This window comes from Scyliorhinus torazame, chromosome 13 (assembly GCF_047496885.1).
Source record: "Scyliorhinus torazame isolate Kashiwa2021f chromosome 13, sScyTor2.1, whole genome shotgun sequence".
Lineage (NCBI taxonomy): Eukaryota > Metazoa > Chordata > Chondrichthyes > Carcharhiniformes > Scyliorhinidae > Scyliorhinus > Scyliorhinus torazame.
Genome location: NC_092719.1, coordinates 138,909,887 through 138,925,708, shown reverse-complemented (window position 1 = coordinate 138,925,708; position 15,822 = coordinate 138,909,887). Strand labels below are relative to the sequence as shown.

Sequence of the window (15,822 nt, the reverse complement as noted above, 5' to 3'; positions counted from 1 at the left end):
GCCAGGATGATAACAAAACAACATTTACACATGAGTGGTAAAAAGCCATCTTTGACTCTAATTGATTTCCTGTTCATTTACTCCTGCTCTTGACTAATTATAACCAAGCAAAGCCAATTACGATCACCAATTCCAACAGACAACCCACATACAATAATTTGTTGAAAACACACTTGCAGACTCAGCAAATGGGCTGAATATTAGTTGTCATGTACTTCTCAAAAGCCATACGCTTTGAACATTACAATCATTAGTTAAGTGGAATTTAAAGTTAGATCCCTGCATCAACATGAAGTAACAGACGGCATTTATTCATTTATAAATTAAATCAACAAAGCTAAAGATAGATATTTAAACTTAAGTTTCATGAAACATCAAGCTCAGCAACAAATGTTTTACCTATTCCGAGAGTAAAATGAATGCACTTTTCTGGTGAGACTCAAAGCTTCAGTCACTAATTATGGTTTAAAACCTATAACCTATTTTCATGCCCACCAGAGATACTTCTGCTCCTCATGTTCTGGATGTCTCAGTTATCCTTTGAGACAATCAAACAAAATGCAACACTTAGAATGATAAAAAGGAAGGAAAGTTATAAATTATTCATCTAAAACAGACTGCGAACAGTCCAAAGAATCAAGAAAATGTTCAACTGTGAGTCAAAAAACAAATTGTTGGTATTGAACCCCATTTTGATTTGACTTTTATTAACACACTCGGTTTTAATAACCAATTACATTTTCTGTTCCCATTTCTCTTTTCCTGACAATGTAACAAATTCCAAATGCCCCCAGATAGAAATATTGATGGATTACAATAAACATAGAGTTGCAAAATCTATGTCTATGTGTACTTCACACTCAAATATAAAACCACAAAATCTTTAAAAGGTAATTACAACCAACTTATCTCCAATCCTTGAGATACAATTTGAAATTCAATATAATTTAGCACACAAATTAATGACAAGGAATGAAAGACACTCAAATGAAGACTTGGTAAGATATTTCTCCCATGGTTCAATGGTTGCACATCAGTGAATCAATAGAGTCTGACATTTAAACATGTCTGCCATAAATATGATTGGATTCATCAGTTTTCAGCCAGCTACTGATTGGTCTTTCAATTAACTGAGAAAATGATGGGCATTCAGCATAACATTGCCTGTCAGTTGGGAGAGGCACACCTGGTAACCTTTAAAGATAGTTCACAATATTAAAGACATATATTACAGCAAATCTATTGTCATTTTATAATATTCAGTGTTATAAGGTAAATATCAAATATTTTAGCCATATGCTGATTAAGTAAGTTAATAACTATAAACAAAATTGGCTCTACTAAATCAAAAATCAAATGCCAGCAGGAAGTCAGTGGCAGGCAAAAAACATAATGAGGCAGATTATCGCTTCCAAGATGGATAACTCAGATCTGCCTCACTAGAAAGGCCCCTGAATGGTGCGATCTTCGCTTGGGCGACATGCATGAGTTGCAGGATTAAGTCGGTGTGCTTCCCCCAGAAACAGAACAGATGTCACCACAGGGGAGGCAGCCAACTGCCAAGGTGGGTTGGTTAAAAGATATTCAGGGATTTTGTCCCATTTATTTGCTAACATTTTAGGCCCTTTAGCCCTCACTCCCATCAACACCCTATCCACCTCTTTAGTGTAAAGGGCTAATGTAAATAGGCAGTCCACATCATCAGTGATGTAAGATCACATGACAACAGAGTATTTGACAACAGAGCTTTGCCTGCATGCAGCCTGATCCTGTAGTCAAACAGCTTTACCTCCAGCAGTCTCTCTTTATCCTTACCAAGGGAAACCTAAGCTAAGACCCACAATAATGGTAACAGACCCCCTGCCTATTTCTTCTGCCACCTCTATATCCCCATATCAACTCAATGCTAACTCAAGCCCCTCCCTCATATAGCCCCCAAGCTAACTGATAGCCCCTCCATGCCCATTCACTAAATATGCACTACGCACAGAACCAATGAAACTATAATATCAATGGCAAGTTTGAAACTGCTTAAAGAAACAGCCATTCATAATTTGTGGAAATTTGTTTTGTCCCTGCAACCCTATAAAAGTGTCAGTGAAATAGATCATTAAGGTATCAATCACCAAAGCTTTAAGCATTTTACAGCTCTTAATCTTGTGTAAATAAGCATTGAGACATTGCCAAAAGAGATAAGGGAAAAAATAACAGACTGGATTCTCTGCCGCCCACAGCCAGGGGCAGACTGCCCGATGCAGTGCAGAATCCAGCTTCTGCCATAAACAAGATTGTTCCATTGCCCCGGTTCCCCACTGGCGGCGTCATCAAGGGTTGCATTTTCATCCTATTAATTGGCTGGGCATGTGAACCTCCGGTCCTCTTTGCCAGGATTCACATAAATGAGAATTGGTGCAGGTATATCCAGCATGACCCCGGCATTGTGGATCTTGGGCCAAGGGGCTAACTCTTTTAGGGAGTTGCTTCGAAAGTCCATCGGAGGGCCCCTCACTCTACAATGCAAATCATGCCTACCCCTTCAGACACCTCCTCCACCAAAGATCCCCCATAAGAGAGACCCCCACCAGAAACCCCCCAATTATTGAGACCTCTGTCTGGAAGCCCTCCATTACAGAGACCCTGGCCTGGAAGCTAGTGAACTTCCAGACAGAGACAGTGAAAAAATATTAGCTTTAAAACTCACCTGTGCAATACACTTGTTGGCTCAAGCAGAGAAAGGGCAAACCACATCACCTTGGTTGAAACCCCCTCAGATCTTTGTCTTCAAGGCTTTCATTTACATCTATGTGAAACTAATTTTATGAGGCTGTGATTGACAGATTGCACACAGAGCCAGCTGTTGTGATTGTTTAATCTCATTTCCCTTCACGCTTGAGTGGATTTCAAGTAGCCAGCTGTGAAACTGACCACACCGTTTATAAGCATCTATCTATGATTGACAGCTCTTTAACCACATCAAAGGTAGTTAAGTGCTTTCTGTAGAGAAAAAGGAAGTGTGAGCACTTACCTGGCTTTGATATGGTTCAAGGGGGCAGAATTATATTGCAAGAGGGGAGGGTGCCCAGATGCTGGAACTCGTTATCGAACCCCCCGCTCAAAATGGCAGCCCAATAGCAGGATTTGCAATGTAATCCCTCACAATCTGCGGCATACATAAACGTGCTTGGCAAGGGATAGTGAATCGCCTTTGTATTCCCGCTCCTAGTGCGACCGCAAATCAGTGGCGATTCATCTCGGGCGGGAGAACATAGTCTCCCCAATGGAGAATTCTGGCCCATATTATAACGTCATAGAGATGTCAAACAAGCAATGGCAATTGTGTGAACAAATTCACTCACAAAGTACTTTTATATCAGCCCGGACTCTTAGCCAAGAATGTGTAACGAGTTCCCTGGTTGTCCAAGATGTTCTTTTGCAGTCCACTCCTACCTGCTGAATTTTCAGGCAATGTGGAATTCACCTCAGAAAAGTCTTCCCCGCGGCATGCTTACACGTGTCTCGCGTGCATGCTGCCTGCTCTTCAAATTTTAATTATAATTGCATAGAAAACAGCAAAAAGCAAGAAAACGGAAGTGGCTCTCACTTTTTCAAACATCCAGAGCAGCACACCATAGTTAAAACCCCACCCAGAACGTGTGAAAATTAATTTCTCAATATTTAATTGCCTGTTTTTTCCTCAATAAAGTAATCTATAAGTGACTGAATGCGCCAAATCCCTTCAGAAAATCCTAGATTTTGATGATATATTCAATCATTTTGAAAGTTCCCAAAGCTCTTAAATCAAATTCAGCTCTACATAAATAGCTGACACTACAAATAAATTACACCACTTGAGGGAAATCTGTTGGAACTCAATGGTTAAGAAGATTTGCAATATCTCAGTGCAAATACAAAGTGAACAGAAAACTGAAATCTGTTCCAACATTAAGGCAAGTGTCAAAAGAGCAATCAGAGAAAATAAATTGAACATGGCATATCTCTAATAAGAAGACATGTTGGCTTTAATGAGAAACACTAAAATCTAAGAGTGGTTGGATTATTTGATAAAAAAAAGGTTTCTTGGCTCTATCATGTAACTGAAGAAATGTTTATTCATTTTAGTGTTAAACCACAAAGAAAACGTTAAATCCAATTTGATAAATACAGACCATTTTGCAGCATTGGGCACACAACGCTGCATGGTTTGCACAAGCAGAACATTCCCTTGGTCAAGGGTATCATGGTGTATTTACCTGTGTTAAAATACATCATCTGGGCCTATTACCTCATTGTATCTAGATCCACTGCTATGTATTTGTTTTAGCTGAGATCCTTAAACTGATGTTTTGCTTTATGTATTCTGTGAATAGTACACTTGATGCATAGTGCGGTGCTCCTTCACCCGGCATACAAGCAGAAACTCAAGCGGGAGAATCCAGCTAAGAAGGTCGTGCAGTACTGGTCCGAGGAAACACAAGAGCTCCTATGTGACTGCTTAGAGACAGTGGACTGGTCCATATTTAAGAACTCAGCAACCACCTTAAATGAGTATGCCACCACTGTCATAGACTTCATCAGCAAATGTGTGGACGACTGTTTGCCAAAGAAAGCAGTACGTACATTCCCCAACCGGAAACCATGGCTCAATCGCGAGATTGACTCCCTACTGAAGGACAGGTCTGAGGCGTTCAAGTCAGGCGACCCGGACCTAGACAAGTAATCCAGGTACGACCTCCGCAAAGCCATCTGAGATGCTAAGAGAGAATATCAGACCAAGCTATAGTTGCAGACTCTCGGCGGTTGTGGCAAGGCCTAAACAACATTACAGGCTACAAAGTGAAGCCGAGCAGTATCTTTAGCAGCAGTGCACCACTCCCCGATGAACTCAGTGCATTCTATGCTCAGTGTGAGCAGGAAGCCAACGATCCGCTGTCCAGTGCCCCAGCAGCCCATAGCACACGCAAACCCACCATCACAGCTTCCGAAGTCAGATCGGCCTTCCTGAAACTGAATCCTCGGAAGCCGATGGGTCCGGATGGGATCCTGGTAGTGCCCTCAGAGACTGTGTGGACCAGCTGGAAGATGTGTTCGCGGACATCTTTAACCTGTCCCTACTCCGCTCCGAGGTCCCCACCTGCTTCAAAAAGACCACCATCATAACTGTGCCAAAGAAGAACCAGCCAACGTACCTCAATGGCTACAGTCCGATGGCCCTGACTTCAGTCGTAATGAAGTGCTTTGAGAGGTTGGTCATGAAGCGCATCAACACCATAATCCCAGAATGCCTTCATCCACTGCAATTCGCATACCGTCGCAACCGGTCCACGGCAGACGCCATCTCTTTGGCACTACATTCATCCCTAGAGCATCTTGACAACAAGGACTCCTACATCATACACCTATATAATCTCAGCCAAGCTCATATCAAAGCTCCAAAACCTAGGACTTGGCTCTGCACTCTGCAACTGGATCCTCGAATTTCTGACCCACAGATCACAAGCAGTAAGAATAAACAACAGCACATCCTCCACAATAGTCCTCAATAACGGGGCCCCGCAAGGCTGCGTACTTAGCCCCCTACTCTACTCCCTGTACACACACGACTGCGTGACAAAATTTGGTTCCAACTCCATCTACAAGTTTGCTGACGATACGACCATGGTGGAATGTATCTCGAATAACGATGAGTCAGAATACAGGAGGGAGATGGATAACCTAGTGAAGTGGTGTAGCGACAACAATCGTCCCTCAATGCGAGCAAAACTAAGGAGCTGGTCATTGACTTCAGGAAGGAAAGTATTGTACATACCCCTGTCAGCATCAAAGGGGCCGAGGTGGAGATGATTTCCAACTTCAAATTCCTCGGGGTACACATCACTAAAAATATGTCCTGGTCCACCTACATCGACGCTACCACCAAGAAAGCACAACAGCGCCTATACTTCCTCAGGAAACTAAGGAAATTCGACATGTCTACATTAACTCCAACCAACTTTACAGATGCACCATAGAAAGCATCCTGTCAGGCTGCATCACAGCCTGGTATGCGAATGCGTGGCCCAAAACTGCAAGACACAGCCCAGTCCATCACACAAACCTGCCTCCCATCCATTGACTCCATCTACACCTCCCACTGCCTGGAGATAGCAGACAGCATAATCAAAGACCCCTCCCACCCGGCTTACTCACTCTTCCAACTCTTTCCATCGTACAGAAGATACCAAAGTCTGAGCGCACCCATGAACAGACTCAAAAATAGCTTCTTCCCCGCTGTTACCAGACTCCTAAATGACCCTCTTATGGACTGACCTGATTAACACTGCACCTCTGTATGCTTTACCTGATGCCGGTGTCTATGTATTTACATTGTGTACCTTGTGTTGCCCTATTATGTATTTTATTTATTTTCATGTTCTTAATGATCTGTAAGGACAGCACAGTGGATAACACTGCTGCCTCATGGCGCCGAGGTCCCAGGTTCGATCCCAGCTCTGGGTCACTGTCCGTGTGGAGTTTGCACACACTCCCCTTGTTTGTGTGGGTTTCGCCCCCACAACCCAAAGATGTGAAGGGTAGGTGGATTGGCCACACTAAATTGCCCCTTAATTGGAAATAATTAATTGGGTACTCTAAATTTATTTTTAAGAAATGATCTGTTGAGCTGCTTGCAGAAAAATACTTTTCACTGTACCTCGGTACACTTGACAATAAACAAATCCAGTCCAATCTAATGTATTTGCCTGGATGTTGTTAAAGGCGGTGAACTGCAGCAACACAAGCAACCCATCCCTCTGCAGAATGTCCACTTTAATAATTATTGTGGATTTTAACTTGGAATAATGGTGTGAAACAGATGAAACCAGATGGATCATCTGCTATTCACCCCACTCCACTTTCTTGTCCATTGAAGGGTGTCAAATGCTCAGGAGACTGAACATCGTCTGTATTACAACATCTCCAAGAGTTATTTTTGAATACAAACAGTGTCTGTTCTAACAGGAAATCTGCTCACCATACTCAACCTTGCTATATCGCCTTCATGCAATACTTCATCAAAGGACAGAGATACACAATGTCAGCCAGACTTTCTACATCTACTAACTTTGGAACTTGCTCACAAATTAATTTGGTTAATGAGGTAGAACATTTTCTTTTCTTTAAAATCATAGAATTATGGAATCCCTTCAGTGCAGAAGGAGGCTATTCGGCCTGTCGAGTTTACACTGACCCGTTGAAAGAGAACACTGCCCTATCCTGTAACCCCCATAACCCCATCTAACCTTTGGACACGAAGGGACAATTTAGATAGCCAATCCACCTAACCTGCATGTCTTTCGAGAGTGGGAGGAAACCAGAGCGCCTGGAAGAAACCCATGCAGAGACAGGGAGAAAGTGAGAACTCGACAGACAGTAACCCAAGGGTGGATTTGACCCCAGGTCCCTGGTGTTGTGAGGCAACAGTGCTAACTACCAGCTTCTCAGGAGGAATGGGGATGGGAAAGAAATGATGGCCTTGTCAACAGCGCGTACATCCCACAAAGCAATTTCTTTAAAATACATTTATTTCAGAGCGGTCAATTATTGATGATCTTTTCTAGTAATTGATGTGTTGGGTGCTTTGGATCCGTGGAAAACATACAGGCCACTAACACTTAAAATAGAACAACACTATTTTATTAAGCTAGAAACTGCTGAACATACTTTCACTGTGGATTAACACGATGTTAGATTAAACTAAAGACCTATGCCTATCCAGTCTATGCACTCAGCACATGGTGAAGATCTGTGCTGTAAGCTGTAAGCTCTGTCCTTCTGAGAGGCTGCATCCCGAATGAGTGGGAAAACTGATGCCCTCTGTCTTTATAGTGAGTGTGCTCTAACTGGTGATTGGCTGCGGTGTTGTGTGTGTTGATTGGTCTTGCTGTGTGTCCATCAGTGTGTGTGTCTGCACCATGATATACTGGTGTATATTATGACATCCCCCTTTTATAAAAAAATATATGTGTGTGGCAATAAATAATGTGTGGTGATAATGTTCCGAACTATGTGTGGGGTGCGAAGACATATTTACAGGACTACGTACATGAGAACTAAGCTATTTACATGGGAGGTTGCCTGGTGCAGAGAAGCAGTATGCAACAAGAGTAACGAGATCAACACTATGTACAAACCAGGGAAAGGGTCAAACAAATCAACGAAACAATTCAGAGAGTCCATAAATTCGAAAAGTTCATAAATTTAGTCTCTGAGGTGGGTGACGAATTCTGGTTGACCGCCTCAAGGGTGCGTCGAGAGCCTTCGGTTCAGGAGCAGGCTGGACTGCGTCAAAGTCAAGGGGAGGCAGAGTGACAGGGAGCTCTGCATAGTCCGTGGCAGGGTTAGCAGGAGGGCGAGGCGACACTGGAGGATCACGCGGCGAGCGTGTAACGAGACGAAGGGCTGGTCGATTGCGGTGCAGAATAGAGCCATCCGGTAGACAAACCATGAACGAGCGGGGGGCCACCTGCCGAAGGACAACAGCGGTTGCAGACCAGCCACCATCCAGAAGATGGACGCGGACGTTGTCATCTAGAGCCAGAGCAGGGAGAACAGCTGCACGGGTGTCATGAGCTGCCTTGTGCTGTGCACGAGACAGCTGCATCCGGCGAAGGACCGGAACGTGGTCGAGGTCTGGGACATGGATTGACGGCACCGTCGTCCTCAGGGTACGACCCATGAGTAACTGGGTTGGCGACAGGCCAGTGGACAATGGGGCGGAGCGATATGCCAGCAAGGCAAGGTAGAAATCAGACCCAGCATCAGCAGCCTTGCATAAGAGCCGTTTGACGATATGTACTCCCTTCTCTGCTTTGCCGTTGGATTGGGGGTACAGGGGACTGGATGTCACATGGGCAAAATTGTACCGCCTGGCAAAGTTGGACCATTCTTGGCTGGAGAAGCAGGGGCCATTGTGCCAGGACCACTCAGGAGGGGCTCTCCAGTATGATGCAGAGAGGGTCGCCCGCATCGTGGTGGCCTGCTGCATCCTCCACAACATCGCGCAGCAGAGGGGCGATATGCTGGAGGAGGAGGTGGATCATCAGGCCTCATCCGACATGGAGGGTGTGAAGGAGGGCGAGGATGGGAAGGACATGGGGCCCAGGCAGGTAAGGGATGTCGCACGACGTTTGCTCAGGGCCAACATGCACGGGACTTTCTGATTGCCTCCAGGTTCACTGACTGGGGGTGGCTGTGGTGGGTGGAGGGGGTGTACTGGCCAGCGGCACCAACACCGCACCCCAACCCCACACCTCTCACTCCCTCCCCCAGCCATCTCCGCCTGCAACTCCCTCCATGATATATACCTTCTGCATTACGGGGTGGAGGCCCTGGGTTGGCAGTAACAGCTGGTCCGGTCAATAAGATGGAGGATGATGACAGCCCCCGAGCCCTGGTGCTCCATATCATTTGACATCATCTGACTCTGCCCACGGGAGCACTTTCCACTGCCCACCTAGGTGATCCCGGTATGCGAGCTGGGCATTCCGTCACACTGTCCCATTGAATCCCCTGGGTAGCACCGAGGCAGGTTGTAATGGCTGTAACATGTGTTTAATGTGAACAAATATGTACAGATTTGTGCCCTTGTCCCAATAACTAAACTGTGCTTTGCACCCACGCGAACCTAACTGGTGTCTAACTTTCTGGCCTTATGGGCCCTAATGCTATGCCTAGGTGGTTCCCCAGACGGTACAGCAGGAGTGGAGACAGCTTGCTATGATTCCTGCCCTGCGACCTGGGTCCCCGTTGACGGACACCTTCTGGGGCGACCGGGCCTGGCTGCTATCGGGAATCTTGGGTGGCGTGGTGCCGCCCCGTTCTGCCCGCTGCCCATCAGATGAACCAAGGACAGGAGAGGGGGAGTCTGAGGTACTGCGGTGTTGCGGGACCTCCCCTGCCGGCATCACCACACAGGCTCCATCACCTCCCTCGGGGTGCCTGACGGCCCTCGGGCTAATCCAAGGGATGGGGGTACAAGCGGAGCTATCCCCTGAGGATCACCTGCCACTGCCAGTCCTAGAAGCCCACTCTAGTCTCAACCAGGGTCTGCACGCCTGTGGCCATGGAGCACAGCGAGTGGGCCATCGCCGTCTTGGACTGTGCCACATCACACTGCGAATGTGCCACCACTTTTTGGGTTTGTGTTACATCAGCCAGTGCCTCTGCCATCTCCCTCTGTACCTGAGCCACATTGGCCAGCACCTGGGCAATGCCGACGACTTTCCCAGCCATGGCCTGCTGTGACTGGACTATGCTCAGGAGCACCAATGCGATTTTCAGGTGGCTCTGGGACATGGTCGCCTATGAGGCGGTTACCCTGTCTTGGACCTCGGCCTGCGTGTGCACAGAATGCCCCAGGACGTGGACATGCTGATCCATAGCCAAAATAGTCGTCCCAATGCCTCGATCATTAACGCCACGCGAGCGGTGTTGGCCTGGGCAGCATGCATGGGCGGCACCACCTCCTGCTGCTGCACACTGTTGGACTCCACCAACTGCACCTGCAGGTACAGTATGCTCGCCGACAACGCCTCATGTAGTCCCTGGCTCTGCATATGCATCTCCACTATGGATGGGACAGATTGACCCGCTCCCCTCTACAGCAGGTCCTGTGAGACACAAGGCAAGATGCATGATTAGACCACGGGATGGAAGGGGTGTGGGGTTGGTGGGGGTGAGGGTGGGTGGTGGTGATGTAGGGGTGAGGGTGGTGTGAGGATGAGGGTAGGGGTGGTGGTTGTGTAGGATGGTGATCTGGGGGTGTGGGTAGGGGTGCGGATGGTGTAGGATGAGGTTGATTGGGGGTGAGGGTAGTGTGAGGGTGGAGTTAGGAAGCTGCTGACACACGTGTCATGGGAACCGCAACTAAGCGGGGTCTCACTTCCTCGCCCGTGGCTGAGCTCCACCGCGGCGACCTCCCTTTCTCCCAGGCTGCCGACCACATCCAGGGCCCTCTGCTCGGCCACAGTGAGGGGCCGCAGGTCCGGCGGTCCCTCTCCTGTCTTCTCATGGTCCTGGCAGTTGTGCGTAGCCTCCTGAAGCGGGAAGAAACAGAAGATGACAGTGTTAGACAGTCAGACGCATCCAGCCCAGGAGATGGGTAGCTGGTGGCCTCGGTGGTCCATCGCGGCCAGTATGGGTGCTGGCATGTGAGGCAGGATGGGGTTTCAGCTGCTGTCCGATTTGGGGGGGGTGGGGGATCGGGTTACGTGTGTGTGATTCCAGGAGCACAGTGCTGCCTACTCAGCCTGGCCACCCTGAGGAGGTTGTGCAGTTTCTTCCGGCACTGCTGGCCAGTCTGGACCGGATTGCTGGTGGTGCTGACCACCTCTGCCACCTGCGTCCAGGCAGGACGATCAACAACAGCTGGCAGCCTCCTTCCCAGGCCAGGATACAGGGTCACCCTCCTCTCCTCCACGGCATCCAGGAGGATCTCCAGCTTGGCGCGGTGAAGTGTGGAGCTGATCTCCTTGCTGCCATCTTGTTGGCTGGGATGGGTGTGTGTGGGAAGTGCAGTGTGTATATGCGACTGCAGCTTGTCAGCCTCCTGAGTGTCAATCGCAAAACTGGCGAATCCGGCACCGTTTCTCATTGGAATCAATTGTGTTCCACGTTGCGCCGGTGCTAGCCCCTTAACAGCAGTGGAATCGGTCCAGGTGTGGTGCCAGTTTTGAAATCCACGAATTCTGCGCAGGCGTCAACACTTAGTCTCAGAAACGGAGAGTCCCACCCTTGGTTATCACTGCCACACCAAGAAACAATACTTTTTTTCATTGCCCTTTTGATAGCTCCTATCATAGCTCACAATACCTTCAAGTAAGACCAGTCACTACTCCTATTATCCTGAGAGTTATTTTCACAGAAAGTCCATATGCATAAACAAATGACTGAATTACATTTCATCTATTCCTCATCAAGAAATGCAAATACTGATACAATTGAATACAGAACTAATGGCCACAAGATAATATAAAGAATTGTTCTGGTGCCTGAGTTATATGAAGGCAGCATACACTGGCCCATACACAACTTTGGTTTATGCATATGTTTGCAGTTCATCCAGTCATCGATCAATCTGTGTGATATGATAATTTTAAAAAATAATTTCCCAAGCTTTCTCAAGATACATTCAATTGTTAACGCCCAACAAATTAACTTTCCATCAAATTTTGGAAATATTTCTGTACTGTACACTGCTTGTGTCAGCACTTGGCAAAATAATTCAATCCTTGCCAAGATTAAAACAAAGCGACCAGAACTATCAAAAAAAATCCAATGCAGATGCAAGAGGCATATAATTGTGTGAAACCAGCTGTAAGAATGTGGGAAAGGATGACAGAACAATTAATATCAAACTATATCTGTTGTTGGGTTTTTTACAATTGAAGTACATGGGTTGTCAGTTGAGGTCACTTCTTACAGTCTCTCGATTAATGAAGGAATTATGTACATCACATAATATATATACACATTTATATAAATATATCTTATTCCTGTTTTATCAAAAATCTTCACACCCTTTATCAAACCATACGATGCATAATAGGTTGCATGGTACTTATATACATTGAGTCATGTACTGATTCTGCAGCATTATGACAACTTGATGATGGGGTGGTTGAATTCTTGTCAGGCGGCTTTAGGCATACAAAGTGGGAGTGTGAGGAGTTTAATTGGGCATTGGTTAAGACATCAGCTTTGGCCGATGAAAGGTTCAGAGAAATTCGACAGGTTGTTGTAGCTATGACAGTTTAGGTAATAGCAAGTGGACCTGTGCTTTCAAAGGTTTTTCTAACCTTATAATCAACACGTTCTTTTACATGCTTTGACTGATAAATAACCGACCGGTCCTTTTTTTTTACATATATAAGGTGGCAGGAGGTAGATGTACTGCACTTGAATATTGATGAAAAGATAGCCATGTTGTCAAAGCTTTTCATCTTGGACTCATCAGGAAAAATGCAAGATTACCAAATGTCAAACATTCAGAAGAGCTAATTCCACAGGAGAAAAGGGAAATGATTGGCTGGCAAATCAACGCAGATTGGGTGATGTATTGTCATAGCGAAGGCATGTATACTTCCCAAACTCCTGGGTCATTCAGAAAAGGCACAAGGCTTGAACATGTTCCTCTTGTTTGCAAACAATGTGTCGTTGTGCATGAAGGCAATGCACTTCTGGCAAGTGTAAATGACCCACGCTCTGAGCTCGACTACTTATTTTAAATTGGCTATCAGTGTAGATATCAGCACACTCAGGATTGTTTATCAAGTGCTGCCCAATCACGGAACCACATCTGACAGGAGACATCTTGTTTTGGATTTTGCAAGTATAGGCTGGTTAAGTACGGTCTATACTCTGCTTATTGTAAACAACTGAAAGAACATGCTGTTTGTTTCAATCAGCCAATTTTTTTGGAAGTACGTCCTACGGACCTGGCATCACTGACACCGAAATCCATACACAGAATTACTCAATTATGTGTAAAATGTATTTGTGGACTAATAGCAGCATCCTGTTCATGATAAACACTGACCCCATAGCCACTGCACTGTGGCAACGTGAAATGACTCACTTAACCTGTTCACATTTTTGAAATACTTTCCCTTTCACGGCATGGTAATTTTTCATGCCATTTTCCAGATCCGTAAAGCCATTGGTCCATTTGAGAGTATGCATGATACACAGTGAAACATGATTAGATCAGGATGCTCATTGATTTTCAGGATAATGTTGCTGCACTCTATATCTGCATCTAGCCAACAAGGTAAGCAAATAGCTTGGACCCTAATTGTACTATTGCTGAAAAGGTCAATCTTATGGTGAATACATCTTGAAAGGTGAGTGTAGGTTTGTAATGGGCAGTAATGGAAAACCTGATTGTGTATTTCTCAATTCACACATCGAATAAGGAGAGCATATCAGCCTGCTCCATCTCAAAAGTGAGTTTGAGTGGAGGATGGAGCATATTGAAATGTGTAAGGAGTCATTACATGCAGTTGCAAATTCAAAGGTTGGAAAGCATCTTCTATGAATCAGAAATATATATGAGGCAGGAGGGTTGGGCGCATTTAATCAAAAATACATCTACCGTTAGATATGATTCCATGGGGGCTTCCGGTGGCGGCATATAGGAAGAGGTCGCACGTTGGGTAGCTCACGCCTGAGCCCTCGGTTTTTGGCCGACTTCACCCACTTTTTGCGGAGATTTTGATTGGAAACTTTTTCCAGTTGAACGTTGGTTATGAAAGGATGTCTAAATGCCAAAGGAAGAATACATTGAAGGAAGGTGTGAGCACGAGTCCGCCGGCAGACGCGAGTTCGGTGAGAAGTGTGGTGGGAGGAAAGATGGCGGAGATGAGTTCTTGGATGGGGCCACTCTGGTAACAATGGAAGCTCTGGCAGACTGATGGTGGGTGAGTTTGAGAAACAGTTTAGCAAGCATTTAAAGTGGCATGGGATGAAAATGCTGGCGATCTTAAGCAGTGGTGGAAGACTCATTGGCCCCGATGAAGGAAGCGATTGGGAAGATGTTGGAGACGGTACAGGAGAATGGTGAGAGATTGAAGGGGGTGGAGGCAGTGCTCTTGACGTACAGCGACCAGTTCGCCTCTCTGGAAGCCGAGCTGTTGAATATGGAGGACAGTAATAAAGGCCTGAGAGCAAAGGTTAAGGACCTGGAAAACAGGTCCCGGCGGTTGAACTTGTGGATCATGGGCCTGCCTGAGGATATGGACGGCCCGAGGCCAACAGAGTACTTTTCGGCAATGTTTGGGAAGCATTGGGGGAGGCGGAAGAACATTTCCTCTTCAAGCTGGATAGGGCACATTGGTGGCTCCGTCCAAAGCCACAGGCTGACGAGAAACCTAGAGCTACCACATGAAGGAGAAGGTGTAGAAATGGGCCATGCAGAACCGTGAGGTGAAGTGGAAAGCAAGTGATATTCGAATATACCAAGATGTCATGGTGGAGATGGCGAAAAGGCGGGCGGCCTTCAACAAGGCAAAGGCAGCACTTTACAAAAGTGGAGTGCATTTTGGAGTGGTCTATACAGCAAGGTTTAGGGTCAGGCACAATTCGAGGGATCACTCCTTTGAAACGGCGGAGGAGGCGGAGGTGTTCATAAAGGCAGAGGGTATTGAACTGAACTGAGAATGGTGGAAGGAGGATTTTGTTGTGAAGGGGGGGGGTTGTTGGAGAGCTATGTGTTTTGTATTTTCTTTGTTGCATCTGGGACCATGTATTTTCTTTGCAATTTGGTATTGTTAATCATTAATTGAAAATTATTTTTGGGGACAGTTCGATGGATTGGGCTGCTTCTCTCCCCTTTTATCTTCTGTGGTTTTTAGGAGCGGGTATGGGCATATGGAAAGGGGAAGCGGGACAATGGCATTTGGAAAGATGGAGTGGCTGTGGAGGGTCCATTGCTTTATTTTTGATTTCTGGGTGAGGGAGACTCTTGTGGGAGTGGGAGGGTAGGTATCCTGCTAGCAAAGTGCAATTCGCTGGTAAGTGGGAGCGACGTGGGGGGAGGGGCTGTGGCCTGCTGATCCGGTTTGTTCAGGTTTCGGCGTGCCTAAGGGATGTGAATGGTGGGGGTATGTGGGAGATAAGAGTGGTTACGAGAAGAGGTGATTCTGGGATTTATGGGATAGGGGAGGGAGGGAGGGGTCATTTATGATGGTGACTGGGAGTTATTTTTTGGTTCCTTCCAATGGATGGGACCAGGTGCCATCTTGGGCGGTGACTAATGGTTGGAGAATGTTGGGGAGATGAGTACATCCC

The 15,822-nt window shown here is 46.3% G+C and overlaps 1 protein-coding gene across 23 annotated transcripts in view; it reads right to left on the bottom strand.

Annotated features, from left to right (window-relative positions):
- Nucleotides 1-15,822, bottom strand: part of LOC140388298 (contactin-4-like) — a 3,617,424-nt gene that overhangs the window by 2,995,292 nt on the left and 606,310 nt on the right. The window lies entirely within an intron of this gene.